At 34.6% G+C, this 16023-nt stretch overlaps 1 long non-coding RNA gene across 2 annotated transcripts; it reads left to right on the top strand.

Moving 5' to 3' along the window:
• The first annotated feature begins 6805 nt into the window (after positions 1–6805).
• LOC145117495 (uncharacterized) lies at positions 6806–14973 on the top strand. Of its 2 annotated transcripts, XR_013712688.1 has the most exons (5): positions 6806–6878; positions 7474–7513; positions 7592–7627; positions 8499–8613; positions 14755–14973. It is a non-coding gene; the product is annotated as an uncharacterized LOC145117495 (long non-coding RNA). The 2 variants fall into 2 exon arrangements; XR_013712689.1 differs by lacking the exon at positions 7474–7513 and having other exon boundaries at positions 6811–6878.
• The last annotated feature ends 1050 nt before the right edge of the window (positions 14974–16023 follow it).

The following is a 16023-nucleotide window of genomic DNA, read 5'->3' as shown; positions in this document are numbered from 1 at the left end:
TTCTTAAAGAATGTTTTCATCAAATATAAAAGAACTATTACAGTTAACTCCGTAAGTAGCAAATGAATACGCCAGGGTTATATACAATGAAGATCTAACAAACAATGGAATGTGTGACTTCCGCCTCATTTCCTGTTCCTTGTTTGGTTGTGGGCTTAGGGCAGATTCACACAATCGATTGTCTGTTTACTCTGGATTGTATATAACTTGTATCCATTTAGTACTCATAGAAGGAATTGTAGAGTCATTTTTACTTATCATTCATCACATCAGAAAATATAGGGTTTTCTGGAGGAACAGGCGAACTTTTCTAAAGAACTTATAGGTTACTTTTCATAACTAAAATACTTATGAACTCACCAGCTTAAATGCTGATCTACTCTTTTAAAATAACTTGTATTCTCAGGAAACTAGTAGACATGTACACGCTCAGGGATTCAGAAGATGGAGCATAGTAGCTTCATGTCTTGTTTTGTTATTTACTTTGGACTCAATCTTTTGTGAATCTAATACATTGTAAACACTTTAATATTAATGCAATGGTTGTTTGTTACTTTGATTACTATGATGCATGTGTTGTGATACTACATATGACGTCCTCCGCCCCCGAACGTTTCCGCCATTCCGGTTTGGGGGTGTGACAGGGGGGGGGGGGGAATACAAGTAACACACAAGAATATTAACGTTAAATCACAAACATTTAAATACGTTATTTTACCATTCTTAGGAAAAGTGTTAAATACACGAAACGGTTTTACTACCAATCGCATATGATTTCACGAACAACATTTTGCTAAACATTACATTATTCATACAAATATATATATATATATATATATATATATATATATATATATATATACATATATATATTTCGAGTACAAAACATTCATTTCATCAAAACTTTACAAATATAGTTTACGAAACTTTACCCCTTTGTAACTCGTTGAGTAAAGGGTAAAAATTATATAAAGTACATATGTAATTGTTTTATGATATTTTCGACGTTATCCTGGAAATATGGGATAATGTCATTTACAAACGTTTTCATTTCAAAAACACGTACACTCGTTGAATGGAAATTGTGAGACATTGTCTTCACCGTACCTAACTGAGGTATATAAGAAAGCCCTGTATTTATAACTGGAATCTCCGATACGAGAGCATGATACTTGTTTATAGATCTATACGGGACTGATGATCCCACACCCTGGTTGTTAGCTACAGCCAGACCAGCAGGTTATGGTGACAAATGTCATAAATATTTCGGCGCTTGAAGAACGACAAGGCAGGCACCACATCTTAAAAGCACGGTTATAAAAACTCACATAGTGAAACGACGATACATTTATTTTACACGGAAACACACTACTTCAAACGGTTTATATACAAATAAAAATACATATTACTAGTTTAATGTATGGAAAACACTGGTACATTTCGGTTTTGGAACTTTTACAGCTTACATCTCATTCATTAGAAAATATCGGATTTTCTGTAGTAAACATTATCATTTTACAAGGAAACGGCTTACATCTCATTATTATAAAATATTGGATTTTCTGGAATAAACATTATCATTTTTCAAGTAAATGGTTTACATCTCATTCATTTGAAAATATTGGATTTTCTGGAACAAACACCCTTATTTTACAAGTGAACGGCTTACATTTCATTTATTAGAAAATATCGGATTTTATTGAAACAAATACGATATCTTTTCACGGAAAGGGTTACTATTTTTCACAACTAAATCTTATGAACTCACCAACTTAAATGTTGACACCTTTTCAAACAACTTGTATTATCAGGAAATCAGTAAAACAGGTAAACACCATCTTTTGAAGATGGGGCGCTAAGGCGTCAAACAAGTCTTTTTGTCATCATATTGTAATTGACTTTTGAAACATGTAACACTTACAATGATGTAACTTTTTCAAATATATATATGATGGTCATGTTTGCTTTCTTTTCTATTATAGAACTGTTATGATACAATACATGAAAGTCATCCAACCCCGGACGTTTCCGCCATCCTCGTTTGGGGGTGTGACACAAATGATGATCGAGGTTAGTGGATGAAAAGGCTAACATGGAACTTTCAACTTTGGCACATGCAAGTATCAGGTACAGGAATCATTTAAAAAAAATTATTGTTGTTCTTACTTTATAGCAATTGAGTTTTACTGATTTAAGGTCATTTTCTTCCTAGCTGTTCTTTCATAACAGCCACTTCAGATGGCACTAAACACATTGGTATATAACTCAACACGATTGCAGAGACCAAGAGCTATTTCTTGGAGATATAGCTATGTGTTGTAATTTTGTTTCCTACACCAAAAGAATGAAAAACTATTTGTCTGAATATCACTCACTTGTGAAGTTATTAATTCCTTATATACAAGGGTTTTCAATTCATAATATGATGTTAATATATGATCATATATAAGTTTATTTGCATCATTTCTACCAGGTCATGTTGGACATTGTAGGTCCAGAGTTGCATATTGTCAACAAAACTGAGCATCCTATTTCTCTGGAAGCAGAAACCTTGGTCATTCTCACACCCGATCAAGAAAAAGAAGCCACTTCCAATCTTTTACCAATAAACTTTAGTGGGCTTTCAGAGGTAAATAACTATGTTGATATTTTTAAGGCTGATTCAGAATATGAGAGCTTTTGTATAAAATTTATAATATTTCTTGAACTTCTATGTTTACAAGCAGTGAAAACTGGTGATACAATTTTCATCGGTCAATATTTGTTCACAGGAAGTGAAACAACTTTAGTATGGTTGGAAGTAAGGCAAAATTATAACCTTGGATGATTTGCAAACTATCAAATTTTGATTTATTATACACAGGTAAATGAGGTGAAAGGAGAGGATGTTGTTTGTTTGATAAAGAATTCTGCTACTCTATCCGGTTCGTTATTCACCTTGCATGTATCCCAAATACGTATTGAGCTGCCAACTCTGACGGATAAAGATAAGGAGGTAAAGTTTCTCTTTTGTGATTCCATTAGATGTTTCTTATCATATACTCATTTAAGTTGTAAGATTTATGGAAAACTGTAGGTTATTAGCACATAGGGAGTGCATAACTAAAAAATTAAACATGTTTAAAAAACCGAGCAAAACCAAAATAAGAATATAATAAAAAAACAGTATATCTTCTCATTTTAACAACTAAAATTACAATCTTCTCCATTATTCTTGTGATTCTATCATGCAGGCTCGTGACTACCTCTCCAAATTGGGTGATCTAAGTCAAACTCAGATTTTTGCAAAGATAGAAAATTTTGAGGTCGTATGCCCACATTTTTCAAGCTGTATGTAATCAAATTGTCTCTTGTGTTAGGGCTGAAATACATATGTATATTGGTTTTTATTGTAGGGACTTACCCATTTTGATGAGATGCTACAAGAAGCAGATGGTATAATCCTTTCTCGAGGAAACCTTGGCATAGATCTACCTCCAGAAAGGTTCATTTTATAACTCAAAACTTTAAGATTAAAAGAAGTACTGCTCAATTAGAATGAAAAATTTTTAGACCATAATTGATGTGATCATGCGAAACCTTGAAATAAGGACCAGAGTTGAGAAAAAGTTTTGAATATGGACCAAACACAGTAAAAATCAGTTTTTTAACCAAAATACCTCCACCCCAATACATGCCATGTAGTTACCATGTTTTATGTTGTCTTGATAGGAAGTAGTTTTGGTTTTTTACCAATAGAAATCTCAACCTTACTTTCAGTTGTTCTTGACTACCATGTTATTGTTGTTTTTATTTTTAACGATTTTACCCCTGATAGATTTTGAACCTTATTCCTAAACATGTGGTTACCATGTTTTATGTTGTTTGATTTGTAATTTGTTATGTAAATGAAGGTCTAGTGGTGGGGATAGAGATCAATGCATTAATCATGAAGGCCTTGCAAGTTTTCTAGGTTTTCTAGAAAATTGTCATTGATGAGAAAATATGTAGAAGAATGTGAATATGAGTTGCAGAAGGTTGCATTTTCAGTTGTTAAGGAAGTAGCAGGTAGCAACATACTTTTAATTTTTTTTAATTTGGAACAAAATGCGGGAAATAGCAACATATTTACATTCTTTATACATATATATAGCAATGTATTAGCAATTTGTTACTCATAATAGCAACATACTATGTTTTTTTTAGAAAATTGATTATTTTGAGAAATTTTCAGTTCTAATTTGGTCAATAGACTCTAAAAAGAGTTGACACTGGTTGATTGAAGTTAGTTATAAAATTTTGATGGTTGATTGAACCATTTTCAAGTAGCTGATTCTGGGCATGAATATATGGAATGTGTTAGGTACAAGCTTGTATAAAAAGTGTTGACACTGGTTGATACATCTTCAAGTGGTGAGGTTGCAACGCTTAAAGCTCCATGGATATTGTCAAAGGAGAAATTACTCACGGTGTCCTTTTAATGTACATATTTTATTTTTCTATAATAGATATCATGCAATATTAGCAATGTATTACATTACTTACTATTGGAATGATTATTTGTATTTGACATATTAGTGTCATGAATTATCTTTCTTATTTATTATATTTTATTTTGTATTATGAGACTTCTAATGTGTTTTTTAATTTGAAAATAACTAAATCTATCAAAATATATAATTTTTAAAACATTTAAAATTATGACACGCAAAAATGTGTGTCGTCTTTCTTTATGATAGGGGCTTTAATGATACGCAATGCGAGTCGTAAATGCGCGTCGTAAGGTTACGACACGCAAATGCGTGTCGTCTTCTCTATGACAGAGACTTCCTTGACACACATTGCGTGTCGTAAGAGCGCGTCGCAAATGTGCGTCGTAAGGTTACGACACGCAATTGTGTGTCGCCTTCCTTTATGATAGAGCCTTCCTTGACACGCATTTACGTGTCATCTGTGGCTTTTATGACACGCAATGCGTGTCATTAAAGAGTGTTTTTGTAGTAGTGATAACTTAACTTTGATATTATTATTATGAAATCTAACTTATTTATATCATTTGTTGTAGAGTGATACATTGTCGGATGATAAGTTTGGATTCGACTTGAAAGTAAAATACTTCTACAATGTATTTAAAGAGTTTTTAGTCAGAAACAATATTCCACCTTATTTAACTTCTATAGATATGATAATTTTAAATTTAAATTTATCTCTCTCTCTTTCTTTCTATATATATATATATAATATTTGTACATGCGTGTGTGTATATATATATATATATATATATATATATATATATATATATATATATATATATAGAGAGAGAGAGAGAGAGAGAGAGAGGATCGGATGAGGACTCGTGAGGACACCTTAAAAAAATGGAACAAAAATACAAATCATAAAATCGAGCATAGTACTATATCGGAGAAAAAAAATTTTGGAAAAAAAATTTTGGATCATTAAAATTGAAGAATGGATCATTTTTATGATCCATGATTTACTTTTTATGATCTATGATTCAATTTTCATGATCCAATTTTTTTTTATAATTCTATTATTTCTCCGATGTAGTACTATGCTCGATTTTATGATTTATATATTTTTTTTTCAATTATTTAAGGTGTCTTCACGAGTCCTCATCGAAAAAAGAGTTCTCACCGGAACCAGACCTTATATATATATATATATATATATATATATATATATATATATATATATATATATATATATATATATATTAATTTAAAATAACTATATACATATTTTAATATAAAGTTGATATTTTTTCAGGTGTTCTTTCCTATTCATATGGGAAATTATTATTATCTTATAGTTTTTAAGTTTAGGAAACCACGTATGTTTATAATTGACAATATGAGAGTTGGAGGAGACATTTTTGAAAGCTATGGAACTTTTCCTAAAAAACTGATTAATTTATTTTTGAAAAATATATGTACTTTCTTAAATATATTATTTCTAATTAATAATTTTTATGCAGAAAGAACTCTTTGTCAGAAATTTGCATCACATTAGTCATCCAATAAAAGAAAAGCTTCATGACGAAGAAATTCAATTGGTCAAAATGAAATGGCAAACAAAAAGAAATATGAATGATTGTTCCATTTTTGTTATGAGACATATGGAGACTTTCTAGGGTCGTCCAATAACAAAATGACAATTTGGAATATTTCATAAAGAATCGGTGGAACAAATCAAACAAATTAACAAGTTGCGAAGAAACTATGCTACAAAGATTTTGTTGTCCAGTTTAAATGTAACAAATGGATTTTTCTTAGAGAGGGAGAAAATTTTGGTTGCATTTCTTAAGCATCAAAATTATCACACTTAATGAAATCATTTAATGATAGAAATGAGAGAATGACTCTAATTTGAATTTTTGTAGATATGTTTTATGTAATATGTCTTTTGTTTGAAAATATTATAAATCTTTAAATTTTGGATATGATTTTATAATGTTGGATGATACTATATTAAGAGAGTTTTTAGTGAGAAGGAATGTCCCATATAATCTAAAAATTACAGATATTTTAAAATTTTATATTATGTTATGTAAAGTTATGATGTTGTATTGATTTATATAATTAAATTCTATATTATGTTATGTAAAGTTAGGCCCACCCCATGTCTTGTATTATTGTACATAAACGAAACACGAATTTTCCAAATTTTTTTTATATTATGTTAAAAAATAATAAATTTACTTAGTATAAGGAGGCGGAATGTTATATTTGATAAGTTAAAGGGATAAATTGATAAATTTATTTATCATTTTTAAACCCGACTTTAGAGATTCTAATCTCATTAAATTGGGGAAGAAAAGTATAGTGAGTTCAAGGAGGCGGATTTCTTTTGAGAAATCGACAGTCATTTCTACACTCTTGGTTCGTTCTCTTTCGTCTAGATTAATTTCTATTTCACTCTTTTTTTTTAATAATGATTACTAGATTCAATTTTTAGTATTGACGACCTAATAATTTTGAATTTGAGCTCAGTTAAAGCAAATCCATGATAGTTATAATCGTTTTCATACTTCATATATCTTTATCTTCAACATGCAAATTTCAATTTAATCTTAAAACATTTTCATTAAACCCCAGATACTTCAATTAAGCCAAATCAAGATTTGTATATAATAACTTTTATTAAAGATGTAGAAATCTTGGATTTGTTTACATTTCCATAGATATTGGGAACTTGGAAAATTTTCAAATATTGTTTTTTTCTAAAAATAGGAATACGAAATTTTTTGAGGAACTTCATAATGTAAAAGATCATAATTTATAGTTTGATTTATTAAAAAATTGATATTTTGTTATTTAAAGTATTTGCATGTTTGATATTATGGGAAAAGACAAAAAAATGAAGAAAGGTAAGTATACCTATTTTATTTGTAAGAAAGGTAAGTATACCTATTTTATTATGTACAGTACATTTAATAAAATTAAAACTATACTTAATTTTTGTTTTTATTTGTAGATTACATAAAAAAAAAGCGAAAGGATAAAGAGAAAAAAGGGTATTAAATGTAGAATAAAATTTGAATATTATATTTATATAAATTTTTTATGGGATAATAATTTTTGAAATATTGCAGAAGCAGATGAAGAAAATACTGAAAATAAAGTTCAAGGTAATTTATTAAATTTATATGCATATACATATAAGTATAAGTGTAAGAATAATTATATCAATATGCTTATGCATATTGACATGACTATTCATATACTTATATGCATGCTTATGCATATGCATATGCTTATACATATACATATAAGTATAAGAATATACATATGCTTATGCATATACATATAAGTATAAGAATATATATATATATATATATATATATATATATATATATATACACACGAATATAGAAAATCTATATGCATATTGATATAATTATTTTTATACTTATACTTATATCCATATGCGTAACCATATGCATATTCATATACTTATATGCATATGTATATGCATATACTAACGCAATAAATAGTTATGAAATTATGCATATGAATATGCATATGAAAAAGCCAAAGGATAAAGTGAAAAAAAGTTATGAAATTATGCATATGCTTATGCATATGCATATTCATATACTTATATGCATATGTATATGCATATACTAACGCAATAAATAGTTATGAAATTATGCATATGAATATGCATATGAAAAAGCCAAAGGATAAAGTGAAAAAAAGTTATGAAATTATGCATATGCTTATGCATATGCATATGCATATAAGTATAAGAATAATTATATATATGCATATGCATATACAAAATGTATATGCATATTGATATAATTATTCTTATACTTATACTTATATACATATGAATACTTATATGCAAATGCATATAAGTATAAATATAAGAATAATTATATATATGCATATGCATATACATATTAATATAATTATTCTTATATATCTATAGAAAAAGGATTATTTTAGAAAGTTTAAATTTACTGAAATTTTATGGATGTTATAATTTGGTATTAGAGCCTTGGTTTGACTGAATTGGAGGAACACTCGGGTTAATCAAGTCTCAAAATGATTTTCAAATGGGTTTCAAAATAATCAAAAAGGATGCGATGTGTACGATCAGCTGGAGCCAGTAAGTAGAGCCCAAATTACCACACAATTATTTGAGCTTATGATATGTTATGATATGTTAGAACAACATGCTAGTAATAGGCTAGGGATCTTCAGGAAGTGCATGGTAGAATTGTCTGATTATATGATGCCTTAGCCCCTATAGAGTTTTTTGTTCGGATGGTCTGTGACTCTTTCTCGTGTGAACCGGCTATTGAGTGGATACGCTAAGTCACATGCCGCATGGTTTAAAGGATCCTAGGCTGAGAGGTTTGGTCCTGCTGCGCAACTCTCGTCTGAGTCCAACCGTTGTGGGACTGAATCTTTTAACCTAAGATTCTTTAAACAGTGAGGTATGTTATTGTATTCATGCGATAGTCATCTGGCACCAATGGAGGGTCATGTGGCAATTAGTGGTATGGTGAGTCACGTGGGGTTAGCCGGCCAGTCGCGTTATTGGACGAGGTAGCGGTGGGTTCCCTAGGTTGGGCGTGATTCACAGCGGGTCGGCATGAGGAAGTATTGGCTACTCTCGAGAGAGGGAGGGCAGGGCGAAGATGTGCGCAAGGTGCTGGAAATATGAGATTGAGGATTTCACAGGAGGATATGTCTGATCTTATTGCATCTTAGTGCTATTCGGCTTCTCTGCTCGAATGATGTTTGCTTTGTGCTTTGTGAGACCCATGTTGATGAGAGCTAATAATCAAATGAATAAATTAAAATTACATGCTATGAGGGTTAAATAATTTTAGGATAAAGGACTTGGACCTACTGCGCAGCTCTCGTCTGATTCCAACCGTTGTAGGGCTGGGTCCTTTAGCTGAATGATTATTTAAGCCTGGTTGCATGTAATTGTATTCGTGAAGTGGTTAGCTGGCGTCGGTGGGGGTTCTTCAGCAGCTGATGGCAGAGGGGGTGTGGTTGAGTCCTAGGATAGCCTAGGGAGTATTTAGTGCAATTGTTTCACAAAGGAGCAGGTTCATGGGTATTTTATGATTAGGTCTTGGTGGACCAGGGATGATTCTTGAGGACAGTATGGATAGTTGTGGAAGATAATATTGGGCCCGTACTATTGGAAGCACATGATCCATACTCGAATCAAGGAAAATCTCGGGGATTCTAAGAGATGGTCAGGGGAGTTAGCATGGTTGGATACTATGATTCGCGGCAGTGTTTCTAATCCTGCCAATCTCTCGGTTGTGGCCGCTCCGACATGAGGATGGTCCTGGTATTTGGTGTGAGCCCAGTGGTGTTATCGATTTTGGTTGTTTGGTGCAGACCTAGTGAGTTTTGGTTTGAGGCTTCGGGGGTTTTGCTCGAGGTCGGGACGCGAGTCGCGGGACTTAGGAAGGGAGTGATGATTTTGATCAGCTTGAGTTTTGCAGCCGGAAGTAGAATGGTTGATTGACGGATTAGAATGTCGTTTTTAGGGCAAGGGTTGTGCCCTTTTAGTTTTCCGAGTTCGAAGGAGCGAGCAGGCTTGTGAGCCTAGGGCCAGGTTGTATTTTCAGCTCGGGGTCAGTTGGTCACAGGGGCTGGCGGCAGTATTTCAGCACTGGTAAGCGCAGGTGGATCGTTTTGGCATGAGTATTTTGCGAGGCAAGTTAGGTACCATATTCTCGGGTAGGTCGGGTACCAGATTGTCATTGGGATTGCAAACAGGGATTAGTTCATGTGACTTGGGATCGAAGAGGAGTTTTCCTGCGTGCCCTCAGGTGGGTCAGGGTAACTCTGGAGGAGGAAGTCAGGATTTCTTCAAATGCTTTTGAGAGTGTGGTATCTCCAGTACTCTTCGGGATTGTATCGGGAATCGTATTGTGTGGAAATTCTGCTGGATTGGGTAAGTTACATCTCGGGTTGACTTTTGGTTATTTTTGGGTTATTGAGGGTCATTACTTGCCATTCTAGATGCCGGAAGTCTTCAGCCAAAATTCAGGTTTCTGATGGGATTCGACTGCTCCGGATCGGGAGGATCCCTTCGCCAAGGTTAGGAATGATCGTACCTGGTTAAGCCGGGTTGAATTATGGATTAGTTTCGAACCAGTGGGTGGTAGCTAGAACACTAAGTGGGGGAGAATTGGGAATTCTCAAGTTGAGCGTCGGTCATTGAAGGTTTTGTCAACTGTTGCTCGGATTGTTGGTTTCAGAATTATTAGGCAGTTGTTGATCGGTGAACCCTTCCAAGCGGGTAGGTTCGACTCCAGGCGGGTTGTGGTTTCTCTGGTTCGAGTGTCAAGTTGTCCTAGACCATTGGTCGTTGAGTTCTTTATTCAGTGGGAATTCTCCGAAGGATTTAAGTGGTGGCAGTTAAAGGTCAAGGAATGTGTTAGCTACCCTCCTGTTCAGTATATTATATGTTCCTTCGGTCTTCAGGTGTGCTTATTCTCAATGGAGGAATGAGAGCTTGGTTCATAGCATACTCAGGTCTTGGTAACCTTCAGGATCATATTGAAGGCCTGCTCGAGCTAGTGGTGTAGTGATGGAATCCGTTCAGTCTCACAAGTATGGGGTCTTGTTTGACCGATCATGAGGATATTTTCTGTTTTGAGTGAGGTGGCCTTTTCGATCATCTCTGCTATTTCTTTTCTTTTCCGATGAGATTATGGGTTTCTAAAATATGTGTATGGGAGCGCTCCTCGTAAGCTGAGCAAGAGGGAAATGGGGCTCTTGGTTCGAATTATGTACATGGTTCTCTTGGGTTTCGGTTTCCGATGTAGGATCAAGAGTGCAACTGTTATGCTATCTTCGGGTTGTGTGCGACTTGTTTTCGTAAGGTTTTGCTTGGTAGTCGTTCTGTGGTGCTCAGTTGGCATTGTAAGGGAGTCGATTAGGTCCTTTCGAAGTATCAGGAAGTATTTATGGGAAGTATGCATATTGTTTCCATTGGTTCGCAAGCTGTTGTCAAGATTTTGAATTTCAAGTTGGGGATTGGTCGGGAGGTTGCAAGTCATAAAGTCCTTTATGAGAGTCTCGAGTGGTTTGCCCATGTGGGGGTACACTTGAGCCGATAGAAGTTTGTTGTATTGCGGGAATTTTTGGGCCTGAACATCTTTGGTCATCAAGGCAGTGGTTGGTAATGACATGTCATGGGTCGAGTGTTTTAGGGTTGGGTGCGCCATATGGTTTGGTTTTGGGTAAGGTTCGCGATCAGTGTGTTTGAGGATCATTTCCACACGTTTTTGGTAGTGTCTCCAGACTGGAACTGGGGGTAGATTCATTATTAGATTCTCATCAGTTGAAGGGAAGGGTCTTCAAGAAGATTGTGAGTGGCATTTTCGAGTGGGTATTTGGTGGAAACTTGCGTTAGACAATCGCGAGTGTATCCCTGCAATGCCTGTATTCTAGAAGACTGTGAGAAAAGTGGAGAATCTTTTGGTTTGTGGGATGAGTCGCGAGTTCCAGGAGAAAGGTGTAATGTCATCGATGGTGAAATCGAAGGTTGTTGGATTAGAATGTTCTTGTCTTCCGGGTTTTCGGGAACTTGGTGGCTGGACCAGGTGTGAGACTGGTAGTCTCAGCGGCGGTTGAGGAAATATTTGTATCCATGTTTAGCAAGTTGTTGCGTTGGATCAGAAGATTTGGGTGAAATGCAAGGGCATGACCGTGGATCTCGGGTTATGAGTTTAAACACGAGTTATGTATATAATGGTGTTCCAATCTAGGGTATTCCATCCCGAGGATGACCGGACCCTATGATCGATTGGACCTGACATGTTTGGTATTCCAACCCGAGGGTTGATTGGGCCAAACATGTGCACGATACGATGGTATTCCATCCGAGGGATGACTGGACCCGTCGTGGGCATGCCTGGTATTCCAGCCCGAGGCTGATTGGGCCAGGTATGAGTGTTTGCGCTTGTTAGTTGGTTGTTTTATGTATGTTGGTTCGGGAGCTAAAGGAAGCCTTATTCTATCAGCACAAGAAGGGTTCAGCACCCAGTTTGCCTCCCGTTGTTCATCTTATCCCTAGAATGTCGGTCATTGAATGAGCTATCTCTCGAAAGAATATATAATCTATTTTCCAGCAGAGAATTATCGGCAGCCGCGTATGATCCATGATTTTGTTCTGGCGAGAATTTCAGGTTTTCGGGGTGTGATCCGCTTCAGGAAGAAGGGAAATTGGGTCGCCGATATATCGGGCCATTTCGGATTTGGCCAAGGTTGGCAAGGCGGCGTATCGACTGGATCTTCCGGGGGAGCTCAGTCAGATTCACAACACTTTCCATGTTTCACAGTTGCAAAAATGCGTGTCGGACGAGGATGTCGTGGTATCATTGGGTGGTCTTCAGGACGATGAGCGCCTGAACTACGTCGAGAGGATGGTGGCTGTCTTGGAAAGAAAGGTAAAGGTTTTACGTAGCAAGTAGATACCTTTGGTAAAGGTACAATAGGCAGCATCGGAGGGGATCCGAGTAGACTTGGGAGCCGGAGGCTGGGATGCAAGAGCATTATCCGGATTTGTTCACTGCAGCAGGCCTCGAGGACGAAGCCTAGTTCAAGTGGGGGAGAGCTGTAACATCCTGATTTCCAGGAATGAAATTTAGGGGTTTGTGCACTTTAGAAAGTCTACTCGACGAGTTGGAGGCCCCAACTCATCATGTAGAAACCAAGAAGGGACGCGTACTCCGTAGAACCTACTCGACGAGTTGGAGGACCCAAATCGACGAGTTGGAGCGGATTATGAAAACCCTAATTTTTAGGGTTTGCACCCTATTTAAAGATCCTTAAGTCCTCCCTCCAGCCTCCCTTACCTCCTTCACGACCAGAAACAAACCCTAATCGTGCTAACCTTCTATTTTGAGTGTGTGTGAGGCTAAAGAGTGTGTGTTTGATGCATTTCTTGAAGAGACTTGAAGATTGAGAAGCTTGGAACGAGAAGGAGCTTGTAGATCCCGCATCTACTTCGTTTTTGCATTCATTTGAAGGTAAAAAGTCATTACCTTGATCATGTTCTTGTTAGATCTCTCCATTTAAGAGTTTAGGGTCATTTCTAGCTTATTCTTGAGGCATTTCTGGTATTGAGCACATTTTGAAGTGAGGAGTTCCGATCTGGACTCCTCTAGGCCCTCATGGACATAAAGTTCTCGACTTTATCAAGCTTTGGCCCCTCTCCATGCCCTAAACCTCTTCCTAAGACTAGTTTTTGGTGTTTTAGCCTCTTGAGGCCTTGCATGCACGTAAAGTTAGCAACTTTACGTGGTTACTACACACTAGAAGGCTAGATCTACAGTTTGGAGCCTTGGTTTCGCTTGAAAGCGTCTGAATGAGAAAAGGGCTGAAGGAACTCGACGAGTTGCATAGCCAACTCGACGAGTTGGTTAGGGTTTTTCCGAATCTTTTGGACACTGCATGGACTCGACGAGTTGTTTGATAACTTGGCGAGTTGACTTGGGTTTTCACGGTTTTCTGAGTTCTGAAGGAACTCGACTAGTCGATAAGCTGCACTCGACGAGTTGGGTCAACATGGACTATTCACCTTAACTATTGACTTTGAATTTGACCAGGGTTGACCAAGTTTGACTTCTGAGGGTATTTTGGTAATTTAGGATTTTAATAGAATTGGTCACATGGTGGTTATAGGAAGTCGAGTTCGGAGTTGTTAGTTGGGATTCAATTTTATCGGTTCAGCACTACTTGCGAGGTGAGTTTTCCTTATTGTACTAACAGGGTCGAAGGCACCAAGGCCGACCCTTTGGATTGTTATCCTGCTTTATTACTGTTATAATCTGTTAGATCGATATCCTAGTAGATAGGATGTTTCTATGTGGTTATGATCTGTTAGATCGGTATCCTGGTAGAAAGGATGTTGCTATGCTTAGTGATCTGTAGATCGGTTTGACTGTCTGTAGACTGTTATGTGATTATCTGATATATGTGCATATGTTTGATTGGTAATTGAGGCTTTTCTGCTTTGTGCATGAGCCAACAGACCGGGGCATTCCAACCTGATGGTTGTGGGCCGAGAGTATTCTATCCTAAGGATGATTGGACTCATAGTATGTTGGCATTCCAACCCGATGGTTGAGGGCCTGGGGTATTCCAACCCGATGGTTGATTGGACCCATAGTATGCTGTTTATTTGTATATGTGTTACTGTTTGTGTTTTGGTACTTTGGGGGAACTCACTAAGCTTTGTGCTTACGGTTTCAGTTTATTGTTTCAGGTGCTTCAGATATTCTGGCAAGGCGAATGCGTGACTGTACACATCCTCACGTTTTTGGAACTTATGGTTTCTGGGAAACTCTGATAACGTTATTGTTTTGAAAACTAAGTGTAAATGATTCCGGTTGTAAATAAAGGTTTTTGAAATAATGTTTTTTGTAAGCACTTCTATAGAAAAAGGATTGTTTTAGAAAGTTTAAATTTACTGAAATTTTATGGATGTTATACTATTTATACACACACACACACACACATATATATATATATATATATATATATATATATATATATATATATATATGCATATTTGAAAATATGCATATACGTAAATGTGCATATTCATAAATAGTGATTATGATAAAAAAAAAGTATATTATTAACATAATATAATTAAATATACCATTATGTTGATATTCTTGATTTTGTTCTTCAGAATTTTGTTCTTCTTCGTCAATGATTTGATCATTATCAACTGTAACATTCAATAACATATTAAATATGATATTAAAACAAAAAAAAACATGCAGGTGCATATTCATACATATGCATATACATACATATGTATATGGATAGTTAAAAAGTGAAATTCATTACAAACTCCTGAAATTATTTTCAAACAAAAATAGATTTCAGTTGAAACTTTAAAGAATATGATACCTATATTTTGGATTTCAGTGGCATCTAAAGAAGTATCCTCATAAATATCATCACCATAAATATAAATGAAGTAAGATGAAATTAAAATAAATATGATGCATATTCATACATATGCATAAATATGCATATACATATTTATATATATGAACATATATATATATATATATATATATATATATATATATATATATATATATATATATATATATATATTCATAATGAGTGATTCTGATAGAAAAAAAGTATATTATTGAAATAAAATAATTAAATATATCATGTTGATATTTTTGATTTTGTTCTTCACAAATTTCTTCTTCTTCGTCAATGATTTGATCAATATCAATTGGAACATTCAATAACATATTAAAAACAAAACAAAAAAAACATGTGGATATATATATATATATATATATATATATATATATATATATATATATATATATATATATATATATATATATGGATAGTTAAAAAGTGAAATTCATTACAACCTCCTGAAGTCGTGATGAAATTGATATCAAATTTATTTGAATCTTTATTAGTTGCTTGAAAGACATCAGATCCTGGAAAAATATTATCAAAAACGTTTATTAAATATTTATTAGTTTATTTA

Source organism: Lactuca virosa, chromosome 5, assembly GCF_052849685.1.
Source record: "Lactuca virosa cultivar CGN04683 chromosome 5, Lactuca_virosa_CGN04683_v6, whole genome shotgun sequence".
Taxonomy (NCBI): Eukaryota; Viridiplantae; Streptophyta; class Magnoliopsida; order Asterales; family Asteraceae; genus Lactuca; species Lactuca virosa.
The sequence above is the reverse complement of the archived record's forward strand: the minus strand, read 5'-3'. Positions and strand labels throughout refer to the sequence as shown.